This window comes from Arachis hypogaea, chromosome 20 (assembly GCF_003086295.3).
Source record: "Arachis hypogaea cultivar Tifrunner chromosome 20, arahy.Tifrunner.gnm2.J5K5, whole genome shotgun sequence".
In the NCBI taxonomy this organism is placed as follows: domain Eukaryota; kingdom Viridiplantae; phylum Streptophyta; class Magnoliopsida; order Fabales; family Fabaceae; genus Arachis; species Arachis hypogaea.
The window spans coordinates 93,791,557-93,809,706 of NC_092055.1; the positions used below are offsets into that span (position 1 = coordinate 93,791,557).

An 18,150-nucleotide genomic window follows, 5' to 3' on the forward strand; every position below is an offset into this window, starting at 1 on the left:
AATGAGTTTCATCCACTCAAATGAAGGTGTAGATGGCAACCTAGGCAAAGGTGATTCCAAGGGTCTTGACAAAGCGTATTCAATTCCCATCCTCCTTTTTCTAAGGACTTCCACCTCTCCACAAGATCTCTTAATTTCAATCTTTTGTTCAACAATTTTATCTAAACATTTTCCCTTACTCAAATCACAAATGGGAGGACAAGAGAGATTTACCTCCACATTGCTTTCCATCTCTTTGGGAGAAAGTTCTTCAAGCTCAAAGGATTCTTCACCACTAAGACTTGATGCTTGATCTCCACACCAAGGGAACTCAAATCTTGCTCTATCCCATCCAATTCTTCACAAGAGATATGCCTTGGAGGTTGTGCACATTCCTCCTTAGCATCAAATTCAATCATTTTGGAGGGGTTTTCTTCAATCCTAGACTCCCAAGATGGTTCCGCATCTCCTAAGTCTTCAACCACTTCTTCCTCTTCTTCAATAATCTCTACCTCCTCCTCTTGTTGCATTTCTTGCTTTAACTCCTCTTCTTCTCCTTGGAGCTTCAAGTTCACTCCCTCACTAAGCTCCTTGGTTGCTTCTCCACATTCCACAATGGAAGTGCCTTGATCGCATAGGCTTAGGCGGGATAAGACTATGTTACCAATGGCTTCTACCATGATAGCCATTTTTTCTCTTAACTTCTCAAAATTATTTTCATCCTCCTCGTGTTGCCTTAAGATATGAGATTCAAGATCCCTTAATTCTAGCATAGAGGCTTCATCGGAGGGTGATGGTGGAAGAGAGGGTTCATTGTTTGGGAAAAGGTATTATAGTTGGAAGGTGGTTCTTCTTGGTAGAGTTGTGGTGGTAAGTAGTATTCATCTTGGTAATAATATGGAGGGGGTGGTTCTTGAAAATGTTGATGTTGGAGTAGTGGTGGCTCTATGTGTGGTTCATATGGCTCATATGATTGTTGGTAGGATTGATGCGCGGAAAACTTGTCTCTCAACAAATCTCCCTTCGGCAAGTGTACCGAAGTTGTCGTCAAGTAAAAACTCACAATAGAGTGAGGTCGAATCCCACAGGGATTGATTGATCAAGCAACTTTAATTAGAAGAATGTTCTAGTTGAGTGAATCTAGAATTTGGGTTGAGAGTTGCAGAAAATAAAATGGCGGGAATGTAAATAACAGAAAAGTAAATGCTAGAATTAAAGGACTGGAAGTAAATGACTGAAAATAAATTGCAGAATTGTAAATGGGAATGGGGGATTTGCTCATAAAAGTAAATGACAGAAATTAAAGAGAATGGGTAAGATTAGAGATGGGGAATTCATTGGGCTTAGGAGATGTTGCAATTCTCCGGATCAAGTTCATTTTCATCTCTTCCTCAATCAATGCACTCATTGATCTCCTTGGCAATTTTAAGTGATTGAATTACAATTCCTTGCAATTCAATCTCTCAAATCTTGATCAATAGCCAATTCCTTGGTCAATTGCTCATGAGAAGAGATGAAGTGTGGTCACTGATTATACCACATGCATTTCCCAAACCAAGTATTGAGAGGGTTACAGTCACATACCCATCCAAACCCAATTTGGTCCAGCATGAGAAAGCATTTCTAGCTTGATCTCTTCATTCCTCTTCCAAGGTTCAAAAGAGATCCGAGTTTGAATAGCTTCTCTTCCAAGATAACTACTCAATTGGATGAAGATCGAAAGCCTTCAAGTAAAATCAAGAGGAAAGATAGAAGAAGAACAATGAAAATTAGTATTGATCCATCAAATTACAACAGAGCTCCCTAACCCAATGAAAGAGGTTTAGTTGTTCATAGCTCTTGAAAATGAAAATAAAGATGGAGAATACATCATGAAACTAGAAATTGCAAAGAAAGTAAATACAGAGAGTAATTCCTCAGCCTCCAGAACTATTTTACAATTCAAAGCTACTCCTATATATACTACTCTTCTCAGCTTCTAGTTCACTCTTCAAGTCTTGGGCCTTTGGATCTTGAGTTTGAAGCAGTTCCTTTCTTTATTTGGGCTTGGCTTTACTTGCGGAGAGAAAATGCAGAGTGGCAGAGACTTAAGCTCAGGACATTAGGGGTGTTTAACATTTAGTGAGAATATAAGTTCGAGAACGTTAGTGACACTTAACATTGTCACTAACGTTCCAATGCACCCCTTTGCCTCTCGTTAAAACCCACGTTAACTAGGTTAACGTGGCTTTTAACGTTGCCTTGTTAATCCTTCGAGAACGTTAGTGACACTCAACATTGTCACTAACGTTCCAGTGTGCCCCTTCTTGTTTCACGTTAAAGCCCACGTTAACTAGGTTAACGTGGCTTCTAACGTGGTCTTTGCCAACCTTCGAGAACGTTAGTGACACTCAACATTGTCACTAACGTTTCAATGTGTCCCTGGGTCTCTCGTTAGAGTCCACGTTAACTAGATTAACGTTGCCTCTAACGTAGCCATCTTTAGCCATCCCAACGTTAGTGACAATGTTGAGTGTCACTAACGTTGGCTCATCCTTCATTCCTCATCGTTAGCTTCCACGTTAACCCAGTTAACGTGGAAGTTAACATGACTCTTGGGGGTTGTGTGGTTGCTTCAACGTTAGTGACAATGTTGAGTGTCACTAACGTTGTCGACAACTCTTCATCCTCTACGTTAGTTCCAACGTTAACCATGTTAACGTGGAAGTTAACGTGGTACTTAGCACCATAGGCCAACGTTAGTGACAATGTTGAGTGTCACTAACGTTGGCTTCTCTCCCTCCCCCTTAACGTTAGAGGCCACGTTAACTAGGTTAACGTGGCTTCTAACGTGGCCACTTATGAGTAAGTGCCAACGTTAGTGATAATGTTGAGTGTCACTAACGTTGGCTCAACTTCTTTCCTCCACGTTAGAGTTCACGTTAACTTGGTTAACGTGACTCTCTAACATGGACATTGATGGCTTTTTGAGAGTGTTATTGGCAGTCACTTTTCTCATTAATCTTTGCAAGTTACCTCCCTTTTTCTTGCTCCTTTCTGGTCCTGAAATTAAGCAACAAAGTGCATCAAAGCTCTAGTCCAAGTCATGAGTAATGCAACATAATATTTGTCACTAAACTTATGCAAAATCCTCATGAAATCATGTAAAATGCACAATGTATGCTTGAGTCAAGGCATAAGTGAATATTTACCCAAAACTAGCTTATTTCCTAAAGAAATGCATGAAACTAACCTAAAAACAGTAAAGAAAAGGTCAGTGAAACTGGCCAAAATGCCCTGGCATCACAACACCAAACTTAAAACTTGCTTGTCCCTAAGCAAGTACTGGAACAAGAGAATGATGAAATGAATATCCAGAGGAATGAGTCATCCTTGTGGAAGTCATATTACTGATTTTATGGTGGTTTCATGCATAGCAACATAGGTTCATTCCATTACTGGCTTTCAGACCTTTATCCTGTCCTAAAACACCCATTTTGTTCATATCCCATGAGACTTTTATTCATTGATCCTTTTATTGTTATTACAAGGGTTGTTTGTGTTATTTAGGCTAGGTGCTCTGTAAGGGGGCAACTCTTTAAGATAAGCTTTCAGCCAACACTCCCGAACCAGTTGGTTCAAGGTGCTAGGTGTTGAGACACCCCTAAGGACTTACTCCCTCAAGCCTATCCCCCATACATACACACTACAGGCATTTAGTTTATTTATCCTCTTTTCTTGAGACCTTGGTGTCCAGCACCTCTTTGGGTTACTAAGTGTTCTGTGGTGAAGGTTACTCTTGATAGTGGACTTTCAGCTGATAATCCCGAGTTAGTTAACCCAAGTTACCAAGTGATAAGGCACCCCTAAGAGCTTATTCATCCAAGTAGATCCCTCACACAGGAGTACCACAGACACTTGCCTCAAGCTTAAAACCATTGATGCCTAGCCTTATTGCTTACTCTTTTTTTTTTGTTTTTTTTTTGTTTTTTTTTTCACTTCCATTGTTCTTTCCCTTTTCTCTTCTTAGGATCTTGTTATTAACTTAGTCTCATGGGTGTATCCAAAGCAAAGTATTCAGGATAGATAGTTGTCCTCCTAGCCTTGTGGTTGAACCAACTTAGCTAACTTATGACTACCCCAAAGATTCATGAATGCACTTCCACAATTTGAACTCCACTCTGGTCTTTTAAAAACATAAGCATTCTCTTTTTATTTGATTTAAAGGGACAAGCTTACAAGTAGGTTAAGTGATGGTGCAGTGACATAAAGACCAGTGCACATAGATTCTCTTCAATACCAAAAACTAAAAATAACATGATTTGAAAAAGGTTTAAACATAACATGGAAGCAAGTTCTATTTCATACAAGATCTTCCTTATTTAAAGCATAGAAAAGATGGACTAAAAAGAACTCCACCACCTTTCATTCATGTGGATGTCCATGCTCCCATCCTTGTTTATCCTTATTGTGCCTCTCTTGAGTACCTGTACTTCCACTTCCTTTGCCTTTTCCAAGCAACTTCCTCCAGAAACCACTATCTTCCATCTTCTTCTTGAGTGTTTCCTTTTGCTGTTTCACTTTTCTCTCTTCTTGTTCTACAAATTCTTTTTGAACTTCATCATATACAGGGATGGCATAGTGTAGATGATGCATATTACCGGTCATGTAGTTCAACTCGACTTAAGTGTTTACATAGAACTCCTCCCTATGTAGTTGCCTTCCTTCATTGAGTACACTGAACTCATTGAAAGTTTTCATTTGGGCTGTCTGCCGCTGGTTGAGTTTTTACAAGTGCTTCTCTTGAATCTCTTGCCTCTCATTCACTTGGTTGATGGCTTGAGTGAGCTGGGAGTATTGTTTCTGCTGCTGCTCCATTTGTTGTTTTTGCCATGCTCCCTGTTGGCCCAGCAGGTTCAGTATTTGCTCTTGTCCTTCCATATGTCTCTGTCTCAAGTCTTCAATGGCTCTTAGAAGGTGAGTCATATTCAAGTTGGCTGGGTCATGATGCTCTTCTTGTTGATGTTCTTCCTGATGATATTCCTCTTGATGAGCTTCTTCTTGAGCCCTTTGCCTTCCTATATGTGGCCTTCTTAGTTGCTGAGCCGGTGTGGTATAGACCATTCGCTCGAGTGTGACTGGCCTTCCTGGGTTCACCCAGTCTGGGCTGCTGTCCTCAAATATTACCTTGGCCTTGTTGCACAGGCGGAGAATGGTGCTGGGGTACCAAAGTCTGGCACCTGAGTCAGCTTTTTCAGATGACTCTTGAATCCCTTCGGCAATGAGCTCATGCACTTTGATTTCCCCACCTTGCACTAAGCATTGTACCATAGTGGCTCGATTGATGTTAACCTCTGAATTATTAGCAGCAGGTAGGATGGACCTCCTTACAAGCTCAAACCACCCTTTAGCCTCAGGGTGAAGGTCTCCCCTTTTTATGAATTTTGGTCTCCCATCTGAATACCTCTCCCAGTCAGCGGCTATGACACAGATATCTGATGCTATCTCTGAAAGCTCATCCTTATCAGGGCTTCTACTTATCCTTGCCTGATAACTCTCTTCATCAAAATGAGGTGATTTCAAGTGAAGAGCTCTTGTTATGGCACTTGGGCTGAAGTCCACCTCCCTTCCTCTCACATAGCTTTTGAAGGTTGGGACTTTGGTCTTATCCTCTCTAACTGCATTTGCATAGAATTCTTTGATGAGGTTTCCATTGACCTTCCCCTCTGGACTGGTGAGCAATTGCCATCCCTCTGTTCGATTTTTCTCCAAATCTGTGATGATTCATTGGCATTGATTTGGAAGATTAATTCCGGCAATATCTTTCTGGTACTTATCCGCTCAAATTCATGCTCATGAAAGGCAGTCTTGAATCTCTTGTCATCAAAAGGAGCACTCTCCATAGGCCCCTTCCTCTTTTGCCTCTTTGAGCTTGATGATGCCATGACTTGAATTGTTGTTTGAGGGGGATTTGAGGCTTCGGATAGATGAAGAGTGGGTTGGTTAAAGCAATTTGTGATGAAGGATTTAGTGTGCCAATAGAAGTGTGGAGATTGGGGATTTGAATGTGAGGAATGAGCGTGCACTAAGGTTCTCTTATATAGGAAAATCATGAGTTAATGAAGGGTGTGGATTGCATGAATATTTACTAGATGAACGGATGGGGTTGTGTATGAAGGAAAGACAAGGATCATCACTTTAATGATAGTGATTAGTTCAGTCTTCAAGGGTTTTCTTCCTCCAATGTTGCATGGCAGCGTTTCCCCATGCGTTTTCTCTTGAGACATGTGTGTAGTGCTCTTCATTAAGTGGCGAAATCTCCCCCATTTAATTGTCCAATCAATCCCTTTTCATGCTACTTTTCCTTTCCTATATAGATTTGAAATAAGAAAATTAATATCATAAAAAATTCAAACTCTACGACTAGAATAAAATGAAAGAAAGGATTTGATTGTTTATCTATGAATTCCAACTAGCTAACTAACTATTGGTGGTTCCTTATATGCATTTTGGTGGCACCATGAGGTGACACCAAACTTAGTTTGAAGCAATGTGACGAAAAGTTTTGTGTTCAAAGCTCCCAAGACTAGCATGTAACTTGGTTTGCTTTGAACACCAAACTTGTTCCTCACTACATTCTGCATAAGAAGATTTTCACCAATTGTTCGTTAAGTTTGGATTGAAGCTCATAAAGATAGACTTATTCATAATCATCTGAAAGCATATAAAACATGGGTTGCCTCCCATGAAGCGCTTTTTTAGCGTCACTAGCTTGACGTTTTTCCTTCATCATGGTGGTTGGTAGTGCTTAAAGTCTTCCCCTCTTGCTGTGGACTTGTATCCATTGGTTGGATCAATGATCTCCACATGTTCCAGGGAAAGAACTCTGTTGATAGTGTAGACCTTGGGTAATTGAGATGGTACAGTAGGGAGATTAGGAAGAATATCTGGGAAGTAAGATGAGATAACTCTATCCCCTGGAGAAAAATCTTCCGTAGGGATCTTCTTGTTCCTCCATTTCCTTGGTACCTTCTTCTTTGCTTCTTTTGAGGTTGCCTTCCTCTTGGTGACCTCTTTTCTCCAAGGAGTTGTGATGCTGTCTTCACTTGCCTCTAGAGGTTTGGGTTCCTCCAATTTTTCCTTGAGTTGTGGCAGTTGCTGTTTTCCTTGTTTATTAATTGAAGAGGTTTCAGAATGAACTAGCTGTGCTTCAGTGCTTGTCTCCTCCTTCAGTGTCTCCTTATCGTTTATGCTGAGTTCCTTGTCCTCTTGATCTGTTTCTTGTGAGAAGTTGAAGACATTGAAGCTGAGTTGTTCATCATGAATTCTCAATATTAGCTCCCCTTTCTCTACATCGATAAGTGCTCTGGCTGTAGTTAGGAATGGTCTTCCCAATATGATTGGGTGAGTGTGACTTTCTTCCATGTCCAGAATGACAAAGTCTGTTGGGAGAAAGTACTTCCCAACCTTTAGCAACACATTTTCCACCACTCCTATTGCTTGCTTCTGAGTTTTGTCAGCCAGTCTGATAATGACATCTGTGGGCATTATCTCATTGATCTGCAGCCTCTTCACCAGGGATAAGGGCAGTAAGTTGATGCTGGCCCCTAAATCGCATAGTGCTCTGTCGAACATATTTTCACCTATGGCACAAGGGATATGAAAACTTCCTGGGTCTCTTCTTTTTGTAGGCAACTCAGGTTGAATAAGGGCACTACATTCCTTGTTCATCACTATAGTCTGCCCTCCCTTGAGTGAGCTTTTCTTGGGAAGAAGTTCCTTCATATATTTGATGAATGCAGGCATTTGTTGAATTGCCTTGATGAATGGTATGTTCACATGCAGAGATGCAAACAAGTCTAGGAACCTTGAGTATATTCTTTTTCCCACAGCACCTTTGAGCAATTGAGGGAATGGTGCATAGAGCTTCAGCAGCTCTTGTTGTGAGATTTCTGGTTCTTTGTGATCTCTATCATCCTCCTTTGTTGAGTTGTCTTCAGGTTGTTTGCACATTTTGCCTTGCTTGTCTTCAATCTCTTGATCACTTGTAGTGACCATTTTGCAATCTTCCCATCTTACTTTCTTTGCTTCTCCCTTGGGGTTTTTCTCAGTGTCACTTGGGAAGCTATCAGTAGGTTTGGGAATCTTCTCAGCTAAGTATCCCACCTGGAATTCCAGCTTCCTAATGGTTTCTCCCTGGTTCTTAATATTGGCTCGCACCTCCTCTTTGAACACCTTATTTTCTTGAATCTCTTGGCTTATTCCTTCAAGTAAGGCTTCAATCTTAGAGAGCCTGTCATCAATTGATGAGTGGTTCGGAGCAGATGTGCTGTTTTGGTTTTGATAAGTATGTGGAGAGTTGTTGTTGTAGGAGTGTTGAGATGTCCTCTGGTTGAATTGTTGGTGAGCTGTATTGTTGTTAGAGTTGTAACGTCTCTGGTCTTGGTTTTGATCTTGCTCACTTCCCCACCCAAAGTTCGGGTGATTTTTCCATCCAGGGTTGTAGGTCTTGGAGTATGGATCATAGTTTTTCCTTGGTGAATTCCCAATGTAGTTGGCTTGCTCCTGACTCCCTTCTGCTTCTTGGTTTAATCCTTCTTGTGTTGTTGATGAAGTGGAGATTGCTGCTACTTGGTTCATCTCTATCTTCTTGGTGAGGTCAGCCAGCTGCTGGGTAATGAGCTTGTTTTGGGCCAACAGAGCATCTACATTGTTTAGCTCCATCACTCCTCTTGTGTACCCTCTTTCAGAAGCATAGAAGTAGTCATTTTCTGCTACTGTTTCAATAACATCTATAGCTTCCTCAATGGTCTTCTTCTTGTTCAAAGACCCTCCAGATGAATGGTCTACTGCCTTCTTTGACTCATAAGAGAGCCCTTCATAGAAAATGTGCAGCTGGACCCATTCGTTAAACATGTCAGGTGGACACCTCCTTGTTAAGTCTTTGAACCTCTCCCATGCTTCATACAGGGTCTCACCATCCTGTTGCCTGAAGGTTTGAATCTCAGCTCTCAGCCTATTGATTCGTTGAGGAGGGTAGAATCTTGCTAAGAATTTGTTCACCACATCCTCCCAAGTTGTCAAGCTCTCCCTTGGGAAGGATTCCAGCCACTTGGCTGCCTTGTCTCTAAGTGAGAAAGGAAACAAGAGCAATCTATAGGCGTCAGGATGAACACCATTAGATTTCACTGTGTCACATATTCTCAGGAAGGTGGTCAAATGTTGGTTGGGATCTTCTTGAACACCTCCTCTAAATGAACAGTTGTTTTGAACAAGGGTGATGAGCTGTGGTTTGAGTTCAAAGTTGTTGGCATGGATTGTTGGCTTTTGGATGCTACTTCCACAATTGCCTGGGTTTGGATTAATGTAAGAGCCTAAAACTCTTCTATCCTCCCCAGCATGATTTCCTCCACCTCCTCTGCCATGGTTGTGAGTCTCTTCTTCATGATGATTTTCCATGTTTTCCTCCATGTTTGGTTCAAAGTATTCCTCAAACTGTTCCTCATCTTCTTCAGCACCAACTACTCGTTTTTCTTTTGCCTCCCTCCTTAGTCTAAGGAAGGTTCTTTCTGGTTCAGAATCAAAGGAAGTTGAAGCCCCGCTTCTTCTCCCTGTCATACAACCAACAAGTACAAGCAGAGGAAATAGGTGCAGACAGTATTTGTGTCAGAATTGATGTTAGTTGTGGGTGATGCAATATATCAAACAGTTAGTGGGTTAGCAAACAGAATTGAAAATAACAAAGAAAAACAAAAGAGTAGGTGGAGAAGGGAAGAAGTTTAACTAAAACAAAAAGTAAATCACTCAAACAGAAAATGAAATACAAAAAATAAAATGCTCAATCTAGTGATCTTCCAATCTAATCATTGTTGATGCACAATCAATCCCCGGCAACGGCGCCATAAACTTGATGCGTGGAAAACTTGTCTCTCAACAAAGCTCCCTTCGGCAAGTGTACCGAAGTTGTCGTCAAGTAAAAACTCACAATAGAGTGAGGTCGAATCCCACAGGGATTGATTGATCAAGCAACTTTAATTAGAAGAATGTTCTAGTTGAGCGAATCCAGAATTTGGGTTGAGAGTTGCAGAAAATAAAATGGCGGGAATGTAAATAACAGAAAAGTAAATGCTAGAATTAAAGGACTGGAAGTAAATGACTGAAAATAAATTGCAGAATTGTAAATGGGAATGGGGGATTTGCTCATAAAAGTAAATGACAGAAATTAAAGAGAATGGGTAAGATTAGAGATGGGGAGTTCATTGGGCTTAGGAGATGTTGCAATTCTCCGGATCAAGTTCATTTTCATCTCTTCCTCAATCAATGCACTCATTGATCTCCTTGGCAATCTTAAGTGATTGAATTACAATTCCTTGCAATTCAATCTCTCAAATCTTGATCAATAGCCAATTCCTTGGTCAATTACTCATGAGAAGAGATGAAGTATGGTCACTGATTATACCACATGCATTTTCCAAACCAAGTATTGAGAGGGTTACAGTCACATACCCATCCAAACCCAATTTGGTCCAGCATGAGAAAGCATTTCTAGCTTGATCTCTTCATTCCTCTTCCAAGGTTCAAAAGAGATCCAAGTTTGAATAGCTTCTCTTCCAAGATAACTACTCAATTGGATGAAGATCGAAAGCCTTCAAGTAAAATCAAGAGGAAAGATAGAAGAAGAACAATGAAAATTAGTATTGATCCATCAAATTACAACATAGCTCCCTAACCCAATGAAAGACGTTTAGTTGTTCATAGCTCTTGAAAATGAAAATAAAGATGGAGAATACATCATGAAACTAGAAATTGCAAAGAAAGTAAATACAGAGAGTAATTCCTCAGCCTCCAGAACTATTTTACAATTCAAAGCTACTCTTCTCAGCTTCTAGTTCACTCTTCAAGTCTTGGGCCTTTGGATCTTGAGTTTGAAGCAGTTCCTTTCTTTATTTGGGCTTGGCTTTACTTGCGGAGAGAAAATGCGGAGTGGCAGAGACTTAAGCTCAGGACGTTAGGGGTGTTTAACATTTAGTGAGAATATAAGTTCGAGAACGTTAGTGACACTTAACATTGTCACTAACGTTCCAATGCACCCCTTTGCCTCTCGTTAAAACCCACGTTAACTAGGTTAACGTGGCTTTTAACGTTGCCTTGTTAATCCTTCGAGAACGTTAGTGACACTCAACATTGTCACTAACGTTCCAGTGTGCCCCTTCTTGTTTCACGTTAAAGCCCACGTTAACTAGGTTAACGTGGCTTCTAACGTGTCCTTGCCAACCTTCGAGAACGTTAGTGACACTCAACATTGTCACTAACGTTTCAATGTGCCCCTGGGTCTCTCGTTAGAGTCCACGTTAACTAGGTTAACGTGGCCTCTAACGTAGCCATCTTTAGCCATCCCAACGTTAGTGACAATGTTGAGTGTCACTAACGTTGGCTCATCCTTCATTCCTCATTGTTAGCTTCCACGTTAAACCAGTTAACGTGGAAGTTAACGTGACTCTTGGGGGTTGTGTGGTTGCTTCAACGTTAGTGACAATGTTGAGTGTCACTAACGTTGTCGACAACTCTTCATCCTCTACATTAGTTCCCACGTTAACCAAGTTAACGTGGAAGTTAACGTGGTACTTAGCACCATAGGCCAACGTTAGTGACAATGTTGAGTGTCACTAACGTTGGCTTCTCTCCTTCCCCCTTTACGTTAGAGGCCACGTTAACTAGGTTAACGTGGCTTCTAACGTGGCCACTTATGAGTAAGTGCCAACGTTAGTGATAATGTTGAGTGTCACTAACGTTGGCTCAACTTCTTTCCTCCACGTTAGAGTTCACGTTAACTTGGTTAACGTGACTCTCTAACGTGGGCATTGATGGCTTTTTGAGAGTGTTATTGGCAGTCACTTTTCTCATTAATCTTTGCAAGTTACCTCCCTTTTTTCTTGCTCCTTTCTGGTCCTGAAATTAAGCAACAAAGTGCATCAAAGCTCTAGTCCAAGTCATGAGTAATGCAACATAATATTTGTCACTAAACTTATGCAAAATCCTCATGAAATCATGCAAAATGCACAATGTATGCTTGAGTCAAGGCATAAGTGAATATTTACCCAAAACTAGCTTATTTCCTAAAGAAATGCATGAAACTAACCTAAAAATAGTAAAGAAAAGGTCAGTGAAACTGGCCAAAATGCCCTGGTATCAAGGATGGATATAGATTAGGGTCATATGAAGATGGTTGGTAAGAAGGGGCTTGTGAGTATGGTTGAGGGTTATGTTGAGGATATGGCTCATAGGTGTATGGTGGTGGTTCTTGGAAGTCACAAGGGGATTCGCCATAACCATTGGATTGGTATGCATCATAGAATGGCTCTTCTTCATAGTGCATTGGTGGAGGTTGTTGCCATGAGGATTGATCATATGCATATGGCTCCTCCCACCTTTGATTGTCACATCCTTGATACACATCCTCATTGAAGTTCCCATTTCCTACAACATAGTTGTAATCACACTCATAGCCAAAGTGAGAATTCATAGTGAAAAGTAAAAATAAGAACAAGAGCTAACAAGAAATAATGAAACAAAGTCCTAAAACTAGCAAAAACTAACAAGCAATCCAAAAATCAAGCTATTCACAATATTCACATATATACAATAACCAATAACATAACACCATTGCAACTCCCCGGCAACGGCGCCATTAATTTGACACAAAAATTGTTGAGGGTAAGGAATTTCACAAAATATTTACTTTACAAGAATAGCTCCAAACTGACAAACAACCCTCGCATCAAATTAAATTTTGGTTGTCACAAAGAACAATCCCCAAATAAGAAATAACCGGAGTATTTAGACTCCGGGTCGTCTCATGAGGAATTGTAATGAAGTGAATGATTATTGGCTATGAGGGGACAAGGGGGTTTTGATTTATATAGGGACAATAAAATATAAAAGGGCAAGAATTTAAATGACAAGAAGAGTAAATCATGCAAGTATTTAAAGAAGACAAGTAAGGAAGAGAGACATTCTTGGCAAGTGTTGAGATCATAGCTTTTCTATCCTAGTCATGCAATGATTAATTTATCTTATTTAGTCAACTCCAACAAATAGGGAGAAAGTCAAACAAGATTAATCAATCATACCACAATAATAACAAGAATTTATCTTATTACGTCATCCCCGAAGATAGAAGAAGGTATCATGTTATCCTCATACTCGGAGAAAGTCTAACAAGACTAGCTAATCTCAATCCAAAAGTCCTAATCAACTCACTAATTTAATTAGCAAAAGATTAGCGTCAATGAAAACAATATTCCAAAAGTCCTAATCAACTTACTAATTTAATTAGCAAAAGATTAGCGTCAATGGAAACAATATTAGCTAACAACTCTAGATCACCAACATGAGTTGGGTTTTCATGACTCAAGATTGCCTAATTACTCTCTCCAAGCCAAGAATGCTCAAAATCTACTCTAAGATCCAACCAAACATTTTATCAAACACTTGGAAGGCATAAAAGGAAAGCATGCTAAATGTGCAAGAATAATAAAATCTACCAACTACCAATTGTAAGAAAAGTAAATCAAAAACTCAAATCAACAATTAAAAGAACATCAAACATTAAATTGCATTAGAAATAAATCAAATCCAACATGAGTTCATAGACATAAAAGAGGACAAAAAGGGAAATTAACACTACAAATCATGAGAATGAAAGAGTAGAAGCAAGAATTCATAAAAGAAACAAGATGAAAACATGTAATTGAACCTAAATCTAAGAAAGATTAACCTAACCTAATTCTAGAGAGAAGAGGGAGCTTCTCTCTCTAGAAACTAGCCAACATGATGCTATACTACTAAACAATTGCTCCCCACTTTGCCCAAGCTTGAATTCTGCATGAAATAGCTTCAGAAATGAGTTGGGTTAGGCCTAAAGTGCTTCAGAAATCACTGGGGGCGATTTTACTTTAGTGGGCCACGGCAGCATCGGCGCGCGCGCGCAAAGTGCGCGTTCGCACCCCTGAGCGTGAAGTAACATATGACAAATTTTATATCATTTTGAAGCCCCGGATGTTAGCTTTCCAACGCAACTGAAACCGCCTCATTTGGACTTCTGTAGCTCAAGTTATTATCGATTGAGTGCAACGAGGTCGGGCTTGACAGCTTTACGGTTCCTTCATTTCTTCATGAGTTCTCCCATTTTGCATGCTTTTCTCCTCACTTCTTCCATCCAATACTTGCCTTATGAACATGAAATCACTCAACAAACACATCAAGGCATCAAATAGAATTAAAGTGAATTAAAATCATCAATTTTAGGGACTAAAAAGCATGTTTTCACTTTTAAGCACAAATCAAGGGAGAATTGCAAAACCATGCTATTTCATTGAATAAATGTGGGAAAAGGTGATAAAATCCCCCAAAATAAGCACAAGATAAACCACAAAATCGGGTTTTATCACTTTTCTCTCTAGAAACTAAGCTACATGATGCAAAAACTTCAAACAATTACTCCCCCTTTACCCAAGCTTGAATTCTGCATGAAATAGCATTAGAAATGAGTTGGGTTGGGCCCAAAGTGCTTCAGAAATCGCTGGGGGCGATTTCACTTTAGTGGGCCACGAGCAGCATCGGCACGCACGGGTACATGGCGCGTGCGCGCCCCTATACGCAAAGCAACATATGACAAATTTTATATCATTTTAAATCCCCAGATATTAGCTTTCCAACGCAACTGGAACCGCCTCATTTGAACCTCTGTAGCTCAAGTTATGATCGATTGAGTGTGAAGAAGTCAGGCTTGACAGTTTTACAGTTCCTTCATTTCTTCATGAGTTCTCCCACTTTGCATGCTTTTCTCCTCACTTGTTCCATCCAATACTTGCCTTATGAACCTGAAATCACGCAACAAGCACATCAAGGAATCGAATGGAATTAAAGTGTATTAAAATCACCAATTTAAGGGCCTAAAAAGCATGTTTTTACACTTAAGCACAATTCAAGGGAGAATTACAAAACCATGCTATTTCATTGAATAAATGTGGGAAAATGTGATAAAATCCCCCCAAATTAAGCACAAGATAAACTACAAAATTGGGGTTTATCAAATCTCCCCACACTTAAACTAAGCATGTCCTCATGCTAAAATCAAGAAATAAGCAAAGGGGTATCAACATTTATTCAATGCAAACTAACTAAATGCAATCTATCTATATGAATGCATCCACTTGGTCAAAACAAGTCAACTTCCAAGAAAACATATTTAAGTACAAGAGCTAAAGCCATAGCAGTCAAATCAAACCCACAATTGAATTGAATTATTAAAAAGATTTTACAAACTTGCAAGAAAAGAGATGATCATGGGTGGAAACATGTAATTGAGCAATCGAATCCTCACCGGATGTGTATTCGCTCTAGTTACTCAAGTGTATGGGGTTGATTCACTCAATTCTCCCATAATCATGTTTTCCAAGATTTGTTTTTCATCTAACAATCAACAATTACTTCATGCATGCATACAAATATCATGAGGGCTTTCCCATAGGTTGTAATGGGGCTAGGGTCAAGGTATGGTGCATATGGTCAAGTGAGTTTGACATTTGAATCTTTGATAAGCTTAAACTTCCCACTTAACCTATGACAACCTAAACAATTCTAAACAAACCTAACTACCCATTCTTCATTTTTTCACACACTCATGCATCCCCTTTAATTCACATTCCACATGCATTGACTTTTATTGAACTTTGCTTTGGGGCATTTTGTCCCCTTTTTATTACTTTTCTTTTTCTTTCTTTTTCATATATTTTCTTTTTCTTTTTATATATATATATTTATATATTTGTTTTTCTCATTTTTTTTCAAACTAAAATATATACAAGAATATCAATGCATATGGTTTACACATGATTAATACATGAGTATGTTCCCAATTCCTAAGATTCTCAACACAAATACAAAAATACACTTTTATCTCTACCCAATGTTCCCAACTTTTCCAAAATTAAATGATAAACACTCTCACTAGCCTAAGCTAATCAAAGATCCAAATTAAGGAATATTTATTGTTTTTCACTTAGGCTTGTAATGTGCTAAATTTAAGAACAAGTGGGTTAAGCGTAGGCTCAAAGTCGATTAACAATGGAAGATAAAAGGATAGGCTATTTGGGTAAGTGAGCTATTTGAATAATGGCCTCAATTATATAAATGCATGTATACACAAAATAATGGACATAAAGAATCAAACAAATCGAGGATTACACTCATAGGAAAAGAACAATGCACACAAGAATGAAAACAAGTGGCTATACGATGTAACCACACAATTAGGCTCAAATCACATGCTTGTGTTCTTAGCTCAAAAACATGATCCACAAAGTATATGATTCAAGCAAGTTCTAAAAAAATTTTTTCTTCTCAATCGATTGGGGTGCCCTATAGATAAAATCCTTGGAAAATATCATGATTTTGACTAAGCTTAATATATACATATGCAAAATAAGAAAATTCAACTAAGAATCCTAAAATAAAATGCAAAAATGTTGGGATTAGGAACTTGTCACCCAAAAATGCCGAGCGGTCGGACGACCTCCCCACACTTAAAAGTTTGCACCGTCCTCGGTGCACTCAAAGATGAGCAAGGGGGTACGGCAACTTTTCGAGTTGCTACCTTCAGCTGGTAGGTCAACCGGTGCTGCGTGTTCTTCCTTCCACTTCCGTTTTTGCTTATGATGATTCATCCTGAGCATAGAAAATAGGAGATAATAAGACAAGTAAATGCACAAGAAAAGAATCATGGATTGTTGGAATGAGGTAAATCACTAGAATTGAGTGAGTGAATTGGTGTGACATTAATGAGAAATAGGTGTGTGGATTCTAAAATTGCGCATTGTTTAGAACACACACACGCTAGTGTAAAAAGTTATGTCACAATTACACAAAAGGAAGCATGCACTTCACTCATTCTAGTGTACTTGAGATACTTTAAAGGACTTGTAGTTAGGGCAACCAAACAAGTAGTGAAGAAGCATAAAAGCATTCAAGCCAAAAGTCAAGCAATTGTGAAATTGGATAATGCATGAACATTGATTGGTGTGTAAGTAAATTTGGTGAACAAAATAGTTTAAAGAGCTCACACATCAAACAATGACACTTATTGAAGTTGTTGCAATACCTAAGTGACATAGAGATGGAACATATGGATGCTATGGAACTTAGGAAAAAGGATATAGAAGTCAAAAATTAATCACATAGCAAGCATGGTCCACAAAGCTTAGAGAGCTCAAAAATATGTCGCTAGATAAGCTTTGGATCCAATTTCACAATTCCACAAACTCAATGCATGAAATAGGTGATGATCAATTAGAACAAGCATCCTAAAAAAATGCATTGATAATGTACAATTGCCTAACAATAGATGATGAATGCATGGTGGCCAAAACATGCAATTCAAAGGGTTAAGATGCATGAAGGTAATGTAACATGTACTTGGTATTCAGAAATGTTCAACATGAAAACTCAAAATCAAGTAATAAATTTAACCTCAACAAAGGAATCCAACAATGACAATAACAACAATGATGTTAAACTAACATCCTATTAATAAGCAGTAGCAGTAAACAGTAAACAAGATTAGTAGTCCAACACTTGTAATGGAAAGCAAAAATTAAACTAACTAACTAACTAAAAGAAATGGTGTTACATGATGTTTGGTAGCGTTGGATGAGGAGTAGGAGAAGGGAAGAAGAAAGGAGGGGGAAAGAAATGGAAAGAGGAGGAGAAGAGAATTGTATTGAAAGAAGGGCATCTGCGCGTACGCGTAAATAGCGCGCACGCGGATGGTGGCGCAATGGAAGTGGCGCGTACGCGCACATGGCGCGTCCGCGTCGACGGCTTATTTTGAGAGGGGCGCGTACACGCAAGGTACACGTGCGCGTGCCTTGGGCACAAAATTGGCACACTTCAGGCACAACTCTCGGGTGAATGTATAGAGGGGGGAAAAACTCAATCCACGCGTCCGTACGCATGGCGCGTGCGCGTGGATGGCCGAAATTGCTTGATTCACGCGTACGTGTGAAGTGTGCGTGCGCGAGGATAGTGCTCTGTTTTTCAAAATTTTTCTATGTTTTTGCACCAAACCAAGCATTCCAAACCTCCAAACAGCTACCAAAACATCATAAAACCTTATTTAACCTACTAGACTCC

At 39.5% G+C, this 18,150-nt stretch overlaps 1 non-coding gene across 1 annotated transcript; it reads left to right on the forward strand.

Annotated features, from left to right (window-relative positions):
* Nucleotides 1–8,872: 8,872 nt before the first annotated feature.
* On the forward strand, nt 8,873–8,976 carry LOC112788404 (small nucleolar RNA R71). Its single transcript, XR_003195769.1, has one exon. It is a non-coding gene; the product is annotated as a small nucleolar RNA R71 (small nucleolar RNA).
* Nucleotides 8,977–18,150: the final 9,174 nt, after the last annotated feature.